Source organism: Lepidochelys kempii, chromosome 4 (assembly GCF_965140285.1).
Source record: "Lepidochelys kempii isolate rLepKem1 chromosome 4, rLepKem1.hap1, whole genome shotgun sequence".
Classification (NCBI taxonomy): Eukaryota; Metazoa; Chordata; order Testudines; family Cheloniidae; genus Lepidochelys; species Lepidochelys kempii.
Genome location: NC_136383.1, coordinates 96612402 through 96630671, shown reverse-complemented (window position 1 = coordinate 96630671; position 18270 = coordinate 96612402). Strand labels below are relative to the sequence as shown.

General features: G+C 40.3%; 1 protein-coding gene and 1 long non-coding RNA gene across 8 annotated transcripts in view; one reads left to right on the top strand and one right to left on the bottom strand.

The window, feature by feature from the left end:
- Positions 1-18270, bottom strand: part of RBM47 (RNA binding motif protein 47) — a 115458-nt gene that overhangs the window by 61581 nt on the left and 35607 nt on the right. Inside the window, exon 1 of one of the 6 annotated variants that reach the window (XM_073342209.2) lies at positions 291-395. The exons of 4 other annotated variants lie outside the window; for them this stretch is intronic. The gene's annotated coding sequence lies outside the window, so the exon portion shown is untranslated. Of the gene's footprint in view, positions 1-290; positions 396-18270 lie in introns of those variants that run through there. One more of the 6 variants, XM_073342212.2, reaches the window with a different exon arrangement.
- The window catches only part of LOC140910664 (uncharacterized), a 96115-nt gene continuing 78970 nt past the window's right edge, over positions 1126-18270 (top strand). For both annotated transcript variants that reach the window (XR_012158686.1, XR_012158687.2), the window contains exon 1: positions 1126-1283. This is a non-coding gene — a long non-coding RNA (uncharacterized LOC140910664). The remainder of the gene's footprint in view (positions 1284-18270) is intronic.

Sequence of the window (18270 nt, the reverse complement as noted above, 5' to 3'; positions counted from 1 at the left end):
TCATTAGAAAACCTCAACCATATGAAGAACAATACTTATATAATTCTTGTGAATTTTACTTCTGCATTTAAAAAAAAAACCCCAAAAGCAAATAGACATTGATCAATCAATGCCTTAGATCACAATTTGTAACTGAATTATATTTGACAAAAACAAACTATAAAGAGAAATGCTAGTTACTGTTTTTATTTTCGAGTTCTGCCATGTAAACCTTTAGCAACCTTTACAGTCAAACACCATTGCTCTTCTTGAATTTCTAACTCAAGAAAAAGTAAAGTATGAAACAGTACCTGGCAAGTACCTGGTGTGCTCTTGTGCTCTCTCACTCTCTCTCTCCCCTCCCACAGGCAGCTTGGCAATGGAATGCCCTTCAAATCCATGGCTGACTGCTTTTGGTAAATGTTTTACGAGACACTAAGCAACCTTCTGTCCCACCCTCCATGCAAACACCATTGCGAGAACACGGTATCATGGTCACAAAGGAACATATATGCAGTACAGAGCACTGTAAATGCAGCAAAGAAACCCTGTTTTGACTCCCCCTTTCCCCGAAATAAAAAATCCCTAATATGAAAGGGGGATATGAGAGAAGCGTGCTGGGGGGGAAACTACATCAGCAGGACTATTAATAAATATTTTTCAAGGAGTAAATCATGATAACCTTTTTCTTTATTGTTCTAATCTGCAAGCAAACCTAGGCATGTCTAACAGGAAAACTGATGAACAGTTAATAAAGTGGAGCATATCTTTTCTAAATAAATCCTCAGTATAGGAACAGTCATCCCAATGACCGTTACAACTTTAAAAGAAACCAAAAAAAACCCCATAACCAGCCCTACTGTACTCTGAAATCGCACAGTAAAATTATGTGAACAGAACCAAATCACAGTGACAAGCAAAATGAATGTAAAAGGAACTTCTCAACAAGGTGCTTTCCTAATAAGAAAACCTGCCCGCTTTTCAGCTTCCCTGAAGTTACCCAAAGTTAAAATTCTACTAGTCCCAAACCAGAGTTTTTGCATTCCATTCAAGTTAACAATTACAAATGGAGGACAGCAGAAACCAGCTGGCATTAAAACCGTGAAACTATCTGACTTGACAAAGTAACACCACTGGTCGCAAAAGAGGAGAGGTCAGTGAACTAACTTGAAAATGACAGCGAGGGTTTAAACAGATGACTGAATCATACACAACAGCGCAATAGCATAGACGAACCCTCACTAACTCCTGATACCCAGACACATGCACACGAGCCAACAAAAAAATCTTTTTTCCCTCCATCAGTAAGTGTTGTATTTTTGAGACAGTATATTGTCTGCTGTGTTCTATCTTGTTGTGGGTAAGTTCGATTTATTTTGTCTAATTTGATTTCTTTATGGTCCTACATTGTACAAATATATATATATTGTGACGGGGCAAGACCAGATGGCTATGGAAAAGTAGTGGGAAACAAATATATTAGCTCCAGGCTAAACAAATCCCTAGTACCAGGATAAGTGAAATGGCAGCTGCTCCAGGTCAATTAAGACACCTGGGGCCAATTAAGAACTTTCCAGAAGGCAGGGAGAATGCTAGGTTGATTGGGACACCTGAAGCCATTCAGGGGCTGGCTGAAACTAGTTAAAAGCCTCCCAGTCAGTCAGGTGGGTGTGCATGTCAGGAGCTGTGGGAGGAAGTTGCGCTGTTGGAGAGACTGAGTAGTACACACCATATCAGGCACAAGGAAGGAAGCCCTGAGGTAAGGGTGAAGTGGAGCTTGAGGAAGTGAGGGCTGCTGTTGGGGAAGTAGCCCAGGAAATTGTACAGGTCATGTTTCTAAAAGGTCAGCTACCATAGCTGATACTATTAGGGTCCTTGGGCTGGAGCCCAGAGTAGAGGGTGGGCCTGGGTTCCCCCCCACACCTTTGCCCCCTGATTAATCACTGAGACTGGGAGACAACAGAGACTGTGCAAGGAAGGATAACTTCTCCTCACCTCCCTCGCTGGCTTATGATGAAAATGGCTCAGTAGACTGTGACTTTTGTCTTTAGAGAGAGAAGGGTTACATGGCAGGTCACAGTGAGCCTCTGAGGCTAGCGAAATCCACCAGGAAACACGGGACCCACGGAGGCAAGGACAGAGCTTTGTCACAATATATGTATATTCTAATCAATCACTTGATACATACATCCAAGCTATCTATAACAATCTGTTTGGTGGCTTGTTTTTCATAATGTATACATGACGGTAATGAGTATTCCAATGTTCTGGATTTTATGTATAGTGTGGATTTTGCACTAAGTCAGATACTCGGCTGGAGTGAATTGGAGAAGGTCCATTACTTTCAATGGAGCTATGCTAATTTAGACCAGCTAAGGATCAGGTTAGGTTGGTAGGTTAATTCTAATGAAAAATCAATCCCAACTCTACTTTTGATTTTTCTCTGTCTACTAGGTCCTCCTACAGTTACTTTAATTCAATCCACTGGCATTTGGAAAGTTCTGCCAATGGATCAGTAGAAGCATGACTAATGTACAGAATAGTATCTGACACACATGATCGCATATGAATTTGTTAGCATTCCAGTCGGCAACCAGACTTTGAGTGGACTCATCCTGATGTGTCACAGAAAGGGAGAATAGTTTCCTGGTCCTTCTCAGTTGTAAATTAGAGGGGCAAATATACAACCTAGGAAGCTTTCTATATACGTATATGAAGAATAAGACACTGAGTTGTGCAAGTGGTAGCAATATCACCAGCAGCAATGAAGAGGTTCACTGAGCGTGTTGCAGACGGTAAATCACAGGCAACACCTTAGTTCTCAATACATCAAAGGGGTTTCCTGACACATAGAGTACGGATAATTTTTCATCAGGATGCTATTCTTATGCTAATATAAAGGCAAATCGCTATTTTTTGGATAATCCAGTCCCAGTTCAGGGTGGAGTAATGAGAAAAGGGCCGTGGGCAGGTGAACAGTTTACATAGCTGGGCTGATGCTGAAGTTTGCACATGCAACTGCCTCCAACCCCAGAAAACACATGTAAACCTGGAGGTCACTGACATTTCGATGTTAAATTACATTTTATTTTTACATGTTTTAAGCAAAGACTTTTGTAAAGACAGTTTATAATTTGAATATCCTCTTCAGTTTCTAGGCCAAATGTGTTTAAAAATAGGACATCCAGGGAATTTTGTTGTCGTCTTCAATCAAAGTCTACCCTCATGCTTTGTTTTATACTCAAAAGGATTTTAGGCAGCCCCTAAAGACAAGGAGAAGGACTGAGAGGCCAGCTGGGAGGAGAGAGGATTGGTCAGTTGCTCGCTAGAGCTGGGTGAAGTTTTTCAACCAACATTTTTTGGAGAAAATGCAGATTTGGCATCAGTGAAACAATTTAGCAAATTTGTGTTGATTTTGCCAAATTGTTTTAATAAAAAAACAAACAATAACAAATTTTGAAAAAATAGAAACGTAACTATTTTTATTCAAAATGACTTTTCATTTAGAAATGTCCTTTAATTTTATTTTAAACATTAAAAACATGCTCAAAATCAAAACATAAGATATTTTGTTTGACCTAAAATGATTTTTTTGACTTCTTGATTTGCCAGAAATGGTGAAAATTTTCATTTATTAGTTGACTCAAAATGAATTTTTTTTAAAATGACCAGTGAACTGAAAAGTAATTTGCCCAGCCCTATTGCTGGCATTCCTGTGTGCCACAAAGATAGAACATGGGTTGACCTGGGAATAGATGAGAGTTGGGGCTCCCGTTTGCCTTTTGTGGTCACAGAACTTAAGTCTGCATGTGAACCTACAGGGGCTGGTTCACTGGCAATCCCTGAACGCAAACTGAGCTTGGCTTGTAACTGAACCCTGCACTATTTGCACAGCCTTGCCCATATGCAAATTAGCCTAGATAGTTCTCAGAAACCGTCATTGTGGTAGCAGTTGCTAGGGACAATGTAGAAATTATATTTTATTAGTTTCACTCATTCCTGATGTTCCCAAAAGACTTCCCATTACATAACCTGACCTTTGCCTGGAAGTTGGAGAAAGAGGGAGGATTCTGATGAGCTTCTCTCAGCATTTTGTATTTAAGAATGTCATTCCAGCAGTCCATGTCCATACAGGATGGAGTCTAGTATTAATGTGGTCCTTGACATCTGCAGACAATTCATATTTAATTCAGTTCATATCAACTGGTCATTGTGGTGATGCCATGGGATACTCTACAAAAATGTGCAATGCTTAGTGTGTGGGTGCTGTTAAATCCCAATCATCTTGGATTCTCTCCTGAGAGCTTTCAGAGTAGCAGCCATGTTAGTCTGTATTCGCAAAAAGAAAAGGAGTACTTGTGGCACCTTAGAGACTAACAAATTTATTTGAGCATAAGCTTTTGTGAGCTACAGCTCACTTCATTGGATGTATTTTCCACTGAATGTATCCGATGAAGTGAGCTGTAGCTCACGAAAGCTTATGGTCAAATATATTTGTTTGTCTCTAAGGTGCCACAAGTACTCCTTTTCTTTCTCCTGAGAGCAAGGCACCCCACAGCTGCTTTAAAACATTTGCTTTCCTTTCTGTCAGGAAGTGTGGTCTTTTGACTAAAGCATAGGATGGGGAGTCAGGAGACCTGGGGTCTATTGCCAGCTCTGCAACAGGTTTCCTGTGTAATGGTGGACAAATCACATTAACCTCTCTGTGTCTCATTTTTGTCATCTGTAACTCATACAGGTGTTGTGAATTTTAATTCATTATAGATAGAGAGCACTGGGACCCTCCTAAGGGAGGAGCTATGTACATGCAAATTATTCTTCTACAGAAAAGCTTATTTGATCACGGGCAATGACCAAAGTAGACTTAGCCACGTGGAGTCTGTACAGGACTTGTGACAAGTTCAGATAGGACACACAAGTTTGCCAGAGTTTGTCACAATTCTACATTTTTCCTTTTAAAACATGCTACTGACTCTGGAGTCTGTGGCCTATTAATAAAGCTGGGCAGGAAACAGTTTTTAAGATGTCTTCCCACCTCATCCCCGCAATTCCACATGGGGATGAATCATAGAATTGTAGAACTGGAAGGGACCTTGAGAGGTCATCTAGTCCAGTCCCCTGCGCTCATGGCAGGCCTAAATATTATCTAGACCATTTCTGACAGGTGTTTGTCTAACCTGCTCTTAAAAATCTCCAATGACGGAGATTCCACAACCTCCCTAACAATTTATTCCAGTGCTTAACCACCCTGACAGTTAGCAAGTTTTTCCTAAAGTCCAACCTAAACTGCCCTTGCTGCAATTTAAGCCCATTGCTTCTTGTCCTATCCTCAAAGGTTAAAGAGGATAATTTTTCTCACTCCACCTTGTAACAACCTTTCATGTACTTGAAAACTATTATCGTGTCTCCCCACAGGATTCTCTTCTCCAGACTAAACAAAACCCAATTTTTTCAATCCCAGCTTGGTATTGTCCATAAATTTTGTAAGTGTACAGTCTATGCCATTATCTAAATCATTGATGAAGATATTTAACAGAACCAGAACTGATACCTGCGGGATCCCACTCGTTATGCCCTTCCAGCTTTACTGTGAACCACTGGTAACTACTCTCTGAGAACAGTTTTCCAACCAGTTTTGCACCCACCTCTAAGTAGCTCCATCTAGGCTGTATTTCCCTAGTTTGTTTATGAGGGTCATGTGAGACAGTATCAGAAGCCTTACTAAAGTCAAGATGTACCACATCTGCCACTCCCCCCCATCGACAAGGCTTGTTACCCGGTCAAAAAAAACTATTATGTTGGTTTGACATGATTTATTCTTGACAAATCTATGTTATTTATCACCTTATTATCTTCTAGATGTCTTCAAACTGATTGCTTAATTATTTGCTCCTTTATCTTTCTGGGTACTGAAATTAAGCTGACTGGTCTGTAATTCCCTGGATTGTTCTTTTCCCCCTTTTTATAGATTGGCACTATATTTGACCTTTTCCAGTCCTCTGGAATCTCACCCATCTTCCATGACTTTTCGAACATAATCACTAATGGCTCAAATATCGCCTCAGTCAGCACCTTAAGTATTCTAGGATGGATTTCATCAAGCCCTGGTGACTTGATGACATATAACTTGTCTAAGTAATTTTTAACTTGTTCTTTGAAATTATGAGAGAGAGTCACCCCAGACTAGCCAACAGCCAAGTGTAGGATTAACCACAAGGCTGTTGGCTATTCTGGGGTGTGTTTCTCAGTCTCTCCTGTTGGAGCTGTTTCACTTGCTATAAATCATTAAATATTCATTGGGCCAGAGAGAAAACAACTGATTTTATAGCCCAATGGTTAGGGCATTCACCTAGGATGTGAGAGATGCATGGACTTTGTCTTCTGTTTTGACCAGGAAATCCATTCTGGACCTGAGAGACAGTCTCAAGAAAAGTTGTGTCAAAACTGATAATATTTCTGTGAATAGTTCAGTTTTGATGAATCAGCATTTCCCAACCCCTGACCCCTCCCAAATTTTTTTTTTTTTTTATTTCTGACCAGGGTTCTCCTTATTAACATCAATTAAATCTAAATTTTCTACTCCTTTAGACCATCTCAGTATCTCTTAGGTAAAGACACCCCTACCTGGGTCAGAATCAGGAATTGCTCTTGAGGTAAAAAGTATGAGACTCTACTGCTTGAGCTAAAGGACCAGGTTGACATTAGTTTGTGTGCTACTGTAGATCCGGCCAGTATTCAGCAACTGTTTTAGAAAGAATGGCCAAAACCTCATGTTCCCCAGTGGGTCATCCACACTCTCTGAAATAATGTTGAGCCTGTCAAGTGGCCAAATTTGTGTTCAGTCATCATGATTGGTAGAGGTCTGGGTGACACACTGCATCTTATTAGTCATATCACTATAATGCCACACAACACAACCCACTTTCTCACACTTGATTTGGAGAGATATAGTGTGAACTAAATAACTTATTGTTAATTAATAAGTTAAGTTGATACACAAGTGAAAAAGGATCTCTCCTATTTGTGTGGAGCTACAGCTTTGTGAAACTCAGTGTTTTCATTCATATGGGTTTGTGCAAATTTTTTCTCTAATTTCCAAGGAATTCGCGCCAAACTCAAACCAAAACAATTGAGTTTCACCTGCTTTTGGAATGAAGCAGTAAGGGTACTTAGCACTTAAACATTTCAAAGCTTGGTACAACCATAAACTTATGAGGTAAGTAACCCTGCAAAGCACTGTCAGAAGATACGTTCATTTTGAAGATGATGAAAACATTGAGGTAAAGTGACTTGATGTGGTAAGACAGTGCCTGAGATGAACGTTGTTTCTCACAGTTTTGGCACAAATCTATAAACAGGATCACATTCTCTCCAAACCATTTATAAGGATTGATAAACCTGGACTGAATTTCATTTCTCCTCTTTTTCTGTTTCCAAACAGAAGTTTTTCACAGCTCTGCAACATTCAGAGTGACCCAAACACTTCTCATGAAATTCATCTAATCTCTGCATCATCTATTCCAAAGTTCCTCATATCATGCTTACACAGATAACCAAGGGCAAGTTTTTGATTAACATATCAGTGACAGAAGAAACTGTGACCCACAGAAACTTGGCGTTTCACTCTCTCTTCTCGGAGTCCAACCTTTGTCACAGAGCATAGCTTTCAAGGGCAATTATAACACTTGAATATTTGCTTACTGGAAATGGAAGAGATGTTGTGTCATACAGCATTCTGGCTGTAAAGTCAATGTTAACTTAGGACAGAAAATTTATATCTTCAGATTGATTTGGAGGCAAGAATAGGTGTACATTTCAGAAATGGAAAAAGCACCTAAAAATCCATAGTCTTTTGGAAGAAGCATTATCAGTTAAATGTCAGTTACTCAGGAAATATTAATAGCCTCAACAACAACAAAATTAAAGTGTTTCAGATAAAGTACCTGATTGGGTGCATTTCTGTTTGCCATGAGTTTCTGCACTAGTTAGTAAATGATAAATAGTTCTCACTTCATTCAGGGTATGTTTGTGTTTCATCCTTATTGGCAATATTCAGATTGATAAACAATGCAGCCAAGCGCAGATAAATCTAGCATGGCAACCAGGAGCAAGTCCCTATGGCTGCTGTAGAAGCTTTAAAAGTTTTATGTTCATAATAAAGAGCCTACCATATTAGAATAGTGAGCCCTGCAGAGATAATGTGCTCAGACTCATCTCCCCTCCCAGGAGAAAAGAGTGTTTTGTTCTTCTCTGTAGTGGCCCCTCCAATAAATATCAGAGCAGAGTTGACAAATGCCAAAGGGAACTGCATGCCACCCTCTTGAGCAGAAGGACTGGCAACCCTTCGAAGCTGTAAGGGAACTGGTATGAAGGAGAAAGGATAATGGGCATCTACTCTTGAGGCTCCATGTGGGACCCTAAGCATCTCTACCACAGGGGGAAATAATAACAAAAGCAAGCATCAAGAGCATTCATTGGCAACTTGCTCCTTAGCAGTGGTGGATGATGGTGCTCACCAGGGTAGCATGTATTCTGCTTGTAACACAGTACTTTGTGCTTGTTGAGATTTTGCAAATCTACACTGCAGCTGGGAGTGAGTCTCCCAGCTCAGGGAGACCGAGTTGTGCTCGTGAGGCTTGTGTTAGCACACTAAAAATAGCTGTGTAGATGTTGCGGCACATCTGACCCCTTAAGCTTGAGACCCTGGGCTGCAATGTCTAAGCAATGTCTATGCAGCTATTTTAAGTGTGAGCCCTGCTGGCAAAGTCTGTCTATCCAGGCTGGCAGGCTCACTCCCAGCTACAGTATAGACATACCCTACACTGCCACCATAACAATTCAGCCACTGCAACTGCTGTGCCTATTCTTTACTTTGGTTATAGCTTCAGTGTCTAAGGGTTTAGAACAAAGAACTCTAGGTCCAGAGCTAGTGCAAAATTAGTCCTCCCCAGAGCAGAGAATGAGTGCTCCTACAAGCAGCGTGAGTGCTTTTGGAGAAGGAGATAATAGCATGGCTGTTCACATAACTCCTCTAGTGGCCGATCCACAGGCTGGCATCATTCGTGTTTTCACCAGGCAGGGTTTCTGTCATCTGTGGCTGGAAAAGCATGCAACTTGGAAAAAAATTGTCCACGATCCATAGAAAAACTGAATGCTGATGGAAGAAAATACTTGCTATTTGCAATTCTGTTTCCAGGAAGATTTTCTGTCTTTAAAGAGCTGACTAGCAAAAGATGGGTAAAAGAAGTACAAAATCCTGCAATAACAGCTTAGAGAACATCCCACACAAGAAGGAATTTTAAAAAACAGATAAAATATTTGTCTGCTCGCTTCTTTACTTGTTGCTTTTTTTAAAAAAAAAGTTTAGAAAGAAGATACACACATTTCAGTTAGAAGATCCAAAGATTTCTTGAAATGTCTAGATTTTATCTGCATTTTGTGGGAAAGTGCTACGATGGTGATTCAGCAAGCTCTGACTGCAGACAAGTATTTCAAAATACTTCCTTGTAGCTGTTCAGCTTGCTTCTACATGTGTTGCTGTATTGCACCATACCACATGGGGTCACATTTATAACAGTAAGGAATTAGAAAAGTTCAACCAGGAAGCAAGCTACTTTAAAAAACAAACAAACCACAAACATACCCACACCTCGTAAATCTATGCGGAGTTTAAACTAGGCACCTAAATCCAAAATGTAGATGCTCAAAACCACCACTCAGTTGCTACCTAACTCTGTAGGCACCTCTGGACATATGCAAATCCACCTGAGTTCTGATGCCTGGGCACCTACCTCACACTTATACCCCAGTGTGATCTTCAAACTAAGTGTTCCCTGTAGGGTCTGATCTGGGAGGTATGATCAGAACACTCCTGTTGGATCAGAGTTGGCAGTGGTCCCTTATAGAGTTTAACCCACTGCTTAGATAGGCACTCACCCAGGATGTGGGACACCTATGTTTAAATCCACCCTCTGCCTGATATGAAGCAGTACCTCTCAGGTGAGTGTCCTAACCATTGGGCTATAGGGTATTCTGGGGTAGGTGTCTCTCAGTCTCTTCTGTTGAAGCTGTTCCACTTGTATCCCTGCTCCTCATCAGGCAGAGGGGGAATTTGAATCTCCCACATCCTGTGAGTGCTCTAAACACTGGGCTAAAGGTTATAAGATAACCACCAACTACTCCTCCTCTGTTTTATGCTGAGATGGGTGTCATACTTTAAAATTCAGTATTTGTGCTCTATACTATGACTATAAAATTAGTCATAGGACCAAGCACTTTTTCATGGTGGTGGGGTGGGGGGAAACAACAGTGTTGCTTCATTGATTTCCATGAAGCTATGCTTATTTACACCAGCTCAGCTTCTGGCCCATAGAATTTATATGTAATTGATTTTAGTCTAAATTTCTCACAGTTGCTTTTAGTTTTATACTTTTATACAGTAACTATGGAATATGGAGGAACACTCAATTATTAAGGGCCAGATTCCGCAAATAGTGCCATTGATTTTAGAGGGACTAACCACAAAGTATTCATGGGAAGAAATGGTGATAGAGTCTTGTGACATGTAGCTATGGTAATAGAGTTCAGAACCCATCCATCCATAATCATTCAATTCCTTTGCAGCCTGCACCAAAATGGGCAATCTCTATAGCAATGTTTAGGGCACTTTATGTCAGAGGTAATGATAGCAACATAAACTAGATAAGAATTTTCCCAACAAGAAGATTGTGGATGAGTCCAGTTCTACCAGAAAATAGCCTTATAGTGGAATAAAAGGATACTGGGCCAGATTTTCACAAGAACTTGGCTCCCATTATCAGCACCAAAATAAGTAACCAGATTTTCAAAAGAGCCGAGCACACTGGATGCTGAAATTTTTGGAAAATTTTGCCATAAGCATCTCAATGGGAGTTGCTGAGTGCTGAGCAATGCTGAAAATCTGAGTGATGCTAATACAGGACCAGAATATGACTGGATTCTATGCCTGCTCCTGGATGGCCCACATTAGGAGGACTTGAAGGACCACAAGCCTGTGATTTTGTACTCAAGGAGCAACTAGGGGTTGATATTGCTCCATTGGGAGCTGGGGGCAGCAGCTATATATTACACTGTGGCTCAAACCAGGCCATCTCCCAAATTTTAGAAACACAAAACCAGGCCATCTCCCAAATTTTAGAAACACAAAAGTGTATAGCCCTCTTTGTCCCCATCTGTTGGCTAATACTCCAGAACAGCATTGCTCATGAAGTGTAGCTCAAAATCAGGACCTGAGGTTTTTATTGTAAGTACCACATACACTGTCCTGAGCAATGAAGACTCTCATAACCATATTCCCTTATCAGTGGATGCAGATGACAGGGAAAATACCACAAAAATAAGGGATTGATTAATTTATGTGTTCTAAGGCAAAAGGATGTTTGTAATTGCTTAATATATATATAGATAACCGTCTGTTGCTTAGAAAAGTAAAAATTTGAAAAAATTACTTTCCCAAAATGTCATAGTGGCTTTCATAGTTTTTCTTCTTTAAAAAGTAATACTAGGAAGAAAGATATCTTCCATTTCATCTTTTTCAGTTTAGACATTTTCAATTACAATGTAAAATGTGTGTATTATTCCTATGAGTTATATAATTATATGCCACTGTTTAGTGCAGAAGGTTTTGATTACAATTTTGATAAATTACTGTAGTTCTCTGAAACAGTAAAGAAACTGTTTATTCTATACAATGATGTATTTGTATTACAATCTGAGTTATATGTATAGGTACACAGGGGAGATATTTTAGGTTTTAAAAGTGCTTTGGGAGATACCACTGAATATAAAGGGCTGTAAAATGTAAGCGCTTCTAAGAAATTATAAAAAGACTGATTTATAAAGCATTAATTCTGCTGTTCCAGGATGGAGAATATGAACTCTGATTAGGTTGCAGCCATTTGATCATGTTAGCAGCAAACTACAAAAACGCCTTAGCATCCTAAGGGTTAAACATTGACAAATATTTGCTATATAACTTTAATATTCTGTCCTAAACACTTGATTATATACAGCCTCTTTCTCTAGCTCAGGAAGTGCACTTGCTGCTGTAAGTGAATCCCAAAAGGTGAACATAATTTCTCTTTAAAGAATAAAGCATAAGAAGATAGTGTATATGGAGATTTTACAGCTGAGTGGAAAAGCTCAGACTGAATCAGTCTTGCCAGCAAAATGGTGAACTTTGACCATATTATTTGTAAAATATTTGGATGAAATCCTTTCTGTTCTCATGTGTTTTACCAGATAGTCACTGATTTTGTTAAAGGAGAAGTGTTTGTTAAAGGTTCACCATTACACTGGGGTGGAGAGGCTGCAGAGCTGGCTACAAACACTGTGGATCCTTTATTCTGTGTCCCTCATGACACCCTCTCTCCCTACTCCAGAGGAATCATGCTCCTTCCAGAACCTCTCTCAGAGGGAACCCCAGTATGGAGTGAGGCTTCAAAAAGGTAATACAGCCTCAGGAGAGGACAGTGTTGTGGCAGCCAAGTGTGGGCCAAATACAAGCTGGACATTGAGCAGCAGCAGCGGCAATGGTAGAGATCACAGAGGATTAGTGTAGAGGATGGTGTGTAGAGGTCCTGAGATATGGCTGGGAAAAGGTCAATAGAAAACTTGGTTATGAGCATTTTCAGTGAAGTGAAGATAGTAAAATCTGATCTGGAGGAGATCCAGGGTAAAGTTGGAGGAGAGGGAGTTGAGGCAGTGGTTGTAAACTGCCCCTTGGATGAGATTTGTTGATGAAGGTGAAAAGGCAAGTGGCGTGATATTTGTGGGGCAGTCAGGTGGAGGGTCCGCATTCTGAGGACAGGAGAAATCCGATCATGCTTTTATTGTGAGATAAAGGAGCCAGAGGAGAGGACTCAGAAGATGGAGAGAGTGAGAGCAAGTGAGATGCTGCAGGAGGAAATGTGGGACAGATGGATGTGTTTTGGAGGAGAACAGGTTAGAAACCTTGATGTCTGATGGAGGAGGGGGGAAAAGCAAAGGGCAGGAAGGAAATGAGAGTGAAAAAAGGGAGAGAGGAGGGAAATCAGGGCTGATCTTATTGATATTCTGTTTGAAGAAGTTAGCAAGATCCTAAGCAGAGAGGAAGGAGGATGCAGGGGAGGGGAGGATTTAGGAGAGAATCAAAAGTTGTAAATAAGTGATATGGGGGGCGGCTTGTATTGGGAGCCAGTGAGGTTGGAAAAATAGTGCTGTTTGCTAAGAAATATGCAGAACTGAAGAAGGAAAGAACTAATTTTCAGTAGGGAAAATCTGCACGGTCATAGGATTTCACCAGAGACATTCAGCAGCACTTAGTTGGCTGTTGGAAGTGACCCAAGCTCAAGGGCTGGCAGAATGGACTTTGCCCTGGGTAAGACAGGGAAGCGAATTGAGGACATAGTGGAGCAGAGGGATCTGACAGTTGTCACCAGAAGAGGAGGAGGAGAGAGCAGGGAGAAGACTGAGAGGTAGGGAAGTCATAAACACAGATGTATTGGAGGTCACAGAAGGGCTGGGAGGAGGGGTGATGTCAGGCAGCTGGGGAATGCTGAAGGAGATGAGTTGATCGTGAGAGTGGAAACGCAAATATTCAAAGATCAGAGAAGGGGCAGTGTTTAGTGAAGACTAGGTCATTGTTCCATGAGAGGGATAAAATGATTCAGAGTTGAAGATCAAATACAGAAACGAGGGTAAGGAGCTGGAAAACTAGTGGGTGGGGTGGGACATCAAATGAAGTTGATTTCACTGAGAATGAAGGTTGTGGATTGTGAGGAAAGGAATAGGGTGAGCTGGGTGTTCTAGTCAGAGTGGAAGGTGGCTGAGGAGGAGTCTGGTTGAGGATGGTTGATGGTAGCTTTGGGGAGTGGGAAAAGAGAGTAAAGTCAGATGAGAGGTGTTTGAAGAAGGAGAATATGTAGGGTGGAAGTTGCTGCAAGTGAGGAGCAGGAAAGCCTGACAATCGTGTGGGGACAATCTGAAATGAGGGATTTGAGAGCGAGTGGGGGGGGGGGGGCATTGAGAGAACGAGCAGCTGCAGAGGCAGTGTTGGGAGGTGGGGGCAGGATCCAGGATTCTGCTAGTGCCGGAGATGGAGAGAGTGGGAGATGAAGGGGCTTTGGATAGTAGTGATTTTTTCTGAGAACAATGTATCTTTTTCATTGTTCTTGATTAAAGTAGTGCTAGATGGATTTTTTTTACTTATTAAGAATCTTCATATAAAAGAAGCCAAGGAGAATCAATAATACCCTCTTACAGCAACTGTATCACATGTGCATATCAACTATGTGGCAAAACTTGTTCCTCTTCTATGCAAGAACTAAAACTAGATATCACTTACTCTTACGCACACATAGCCAGTAATACTTCATGCTTGTAGTGTTCTATTCTATTGTATGAGAGCTCAAGGGATGAACACCACAATGTTCTGTACCAGAAAACTGCTGCATTTATCCAATATATAAATTTCTCACAGTAATTTTGTGGTATTGCTATCTTCTAGATCCCCCATTACAGCTCAAGTTGTCTCACTATATTTTTCCATGCAAAGAGAGGTTTAAATAAAAAAATTTAAAAAACACACACACAAAAAAAAAACAACCCACCACACCACGGGGATACATACTATGGCAGGGCACTTTGAAATGAATTTTGAAACATCTAACTGTGAACTGCAACAACCACACTGAATTTCTTTTCATTATGGCTCTCCCAAGCATCATGCTGTTGTTAGTGGAAATGTGTTGATTAAAACTTCCATTTATATGGTACATCTTGTTGTCGTCCACATTTCCAGAATCTAGACTCTTTTCCTTCTCTGATTATCTGAAGGAAGAAATTGTAATATTTTGGCGTATGCAAGATACTTGACATGTGGACCCAGTTCTGCCCCCATGTAAACCAATACGTCTTCCCTTGAAATTGATAGGTGCTGTGTATGGATACTTGAGGGTAGATTTGGGTTTGTATTTATAAGTAGAGATGGGCCAGGTTGTTGGTGTTTAGATCTCAGTTGCAATTAAGTTTAGACTAGTGTTCAGGTTTCAGGCTTGGATTTGTTTTACATGAGCGACACTGGAATCTCATGAGCTGTTCTCACTAACTTTTGGCACTAAAGGGCAGAAATGTCAGTAGAGTAGCATGTTCCTGCAAGACTTCTGCCACTTTAGGGCAAAATCTCATGAGAAATAGCTGTTTGTGTTAAACTTGGGCAGCATCTGAACAAGAACCAAAGCTCTAGGGGCCGCTTTGAATCTTAAGAGCTAAATGATCTAAGTCCCTAAAATGGATGGATGGATCAGGTAATTTGGGGATCTAAATGCACCCATTTTTTCCATGTGAAGAAGAGAAAACTTTAAGGGGAACTGAATTTTTGTCTCCATTATGCATATATAGAATCATAGAATATCAGGGTTGGAAGGGACCTCAGGTCATCTAGTCCAACCCCCTCCTGAAAGCAGGACCAATCCCCAATTTTTGCCCCAGATCCCTAAATGGCCCCCTCAAGGACTGAGCTCACAACTCTGGGTTTAGCAGGCCAATGCTCAAACCACTGAGCTATCCCTCCCCCCTTGCTTTATTGTTAGAGGATTAATCAGAAGTGACAGGCTACCTGAATTTTTTTTTTTTTGGGGGGGGGGGGGGGGAGACCACTGAAGCAAGTTTTGAAATAAAGCACATTTAAAAATTGTATGGGCACTGCAAATAGCTATTGGAGGAGGGGAGAAGTAGATCAAATTTGGGGGGTCCCTGGATGGTCATTTTAACATTGGATTGTCATAAAGATGTTAAAGCAGGAAGATCAGATTGCAGGACAGCTGTTTGAGTCATTCAATCCTAAATACAAGATCAAGTTCTGAACCCAAACAAAATGTTATCATACTAGTAATGTCAACATATGTGATGAGTTTGCAAAGTGGAAAACAGGATGCTCTGTAATTATTTCTGCTTGCCTTTATCTTTTGAAACCTACTGTATGACTCTAAATATAAACCTTATTGGTGTTTTGAAATGACCTTAAAGTATTGTGAAGTGATGGTTAGTATTTGATATCATATCTATGCACTGTTGTATTATTTATATTGATGACTTACATTTACACAGTGTCTTTCATCTAGAAGGATCTCAACACACTTGATAAACTGCAGCATACATGCATTACTTCACCCACTCTTGAAATGCAGCCATCTCTGGAGAGGAACACAGTGCTACACAGTTAAGGTTGGAAATTAATAATACCATATCCCATTGAAATCACAGTGGGTTTCTGGGTAAGCAGAATGTATCTACTGAATTAGACACAAGTCTTTACACGAATTTTCAGATGAAAAGTACTGGTGGCATAGGGATTGCTTTGGTGCCTGAAGAGCTGAACATCCTGATAAGTTTTAAAATGTAATTTTCTTTCTTATAAGGCCACACCACTCTTTATAAAAGAGCACACCATTTTCCCAAGATAAAGTCTAAAAAGTTTGACAGATAATCATAAAGAAAATGACACCATAAAAAAAAAAGAGTAATTTGCCATAATTACTGCTAAGAGCCCTTGGAAGTGATAATTGGCTGCCTCTTTCCTTTAATAAAGCAATGAAAAGCAAAATACAACATAGCTCTTTGGCTCCGCAAGCCAGAATGTCTTTATACAGAGATGAGATGTGCTCTGTTTTCTGTCATCTTTGGGCAAATGTAGAATTTTGGATAAGTGTTCCACTACCATCATAAAAAGATTACTCTGAAAATTAATTTCTGGACATTTAAATAAAAATGGTGCATTCTAAAAAATTCCAGATGGAGTAAATTAGATTTTTTTTCTGATTACCTAAAATTTTCCTTGCACTTTAAATTAGACACACTATTTTTATCACTTCCTAGTCCTGAACTGATGAATAATATTTGTGTACACTGACATTCTACTCCAGAGATCTAAGCACAGGTACTTAAATACAAAGCAATAGATGGCTCTATGTCAGTAGGGTATGAAATTATTCCTATATATCTAGTGATTTCTGGTTTCAGTGGGACTACTCATATGAGTAAGGGTTTGCATGATTTGTAAATTTAGTTAAAGCACTTTGAAAAGGTCATTTTCTTTCTTAAAAGGCCATGCCACTCTTAAAAAAACAACAACAACAAAAACAACAAAAAACTTTTCTAGATCACTTATATATTTGTCATGGGTAGGTTATTTCTACCCATAAGTGACATATTTAAGAGATCCAAAACCAGCTCCAGTTCCCAATAAGGATGTGACAACAGTAAAACAAATATATTTTCCCAAAGAGCCCTCTGATCCACTTAAGGAAATTTATCCTCCCCTATTTTTACTATGCCTCTCTCCAGAATCCTTCATACAGCCTATTTCTCTCCGCCAGAGAAGGGCTGAATTTGTCTGTCTTTGGAGTCGGTTAACTCCATGCAGTGACCTAAAGGAGCACTAAAGAGTGATGCAAGACTTCTCCCTTCCTTCCCTCGGGGGGCATAGTGTCCTGCCTGTTTTTGCAGCATCATTTCCTGCGCTCCTGGAAGCATGGTATCCAAACTCAGGGTATGTCTATACTACCCGCCGGATCAGTGGGCAGCGATCAATCCAGCGGGGGAGGTCAATTTCTCCCGTCTAATCTAGACGGAATAAATCGACGGAATAAATCGACGCCTGAGCGCTCTCCCATCAACTCCTGTACTCCAGCACCGTGAGAGGCACAACCCTAGAAATACTTAATAATTTGTATTTTTCATACTCAAACAATTTGCACAACAGCCCTGTGAGTTGGAGTGGTGTTATGTAGAAACAATAGGCAAAGAGAGTAAGTGACTTATCCAAGACCATAAATGGGGATCCACTTTCTAGAACTGGGATTAGAACTCAGGAATTTCTGTTTACCAGTCCTGCTGGCTGTATTTACCACTGTGCGTAAGTGGGGGGGAAAACATTAGCTAAAGTTAAGAGAAGAATATTAATTCAAGATTAATAAGTCCGATACAACAAAAGCAGCGGGGATGAATACATTGTTATCAAGTTTGTGTGTGTTTTTTCATAGTGCTGCTATAGTGCAGGGTCTTGCATGTTTCCATTTTTAAACTCCTATTTTCCCTATTTTTTGTTTCAACTAAAAATGTAAATTTTCTCCAGCCAGCTATCTGGCATATTCAGGGCCTGTTTTAGCCCAGGAAAGAACTGGAATTGCAACATCTTTTCTAGAGCAGTTGCACATAGTTACCATGCAGTGCCCTGCCTGCTAGGTAGCATAGTGCTCAATGCACAAGAACGCA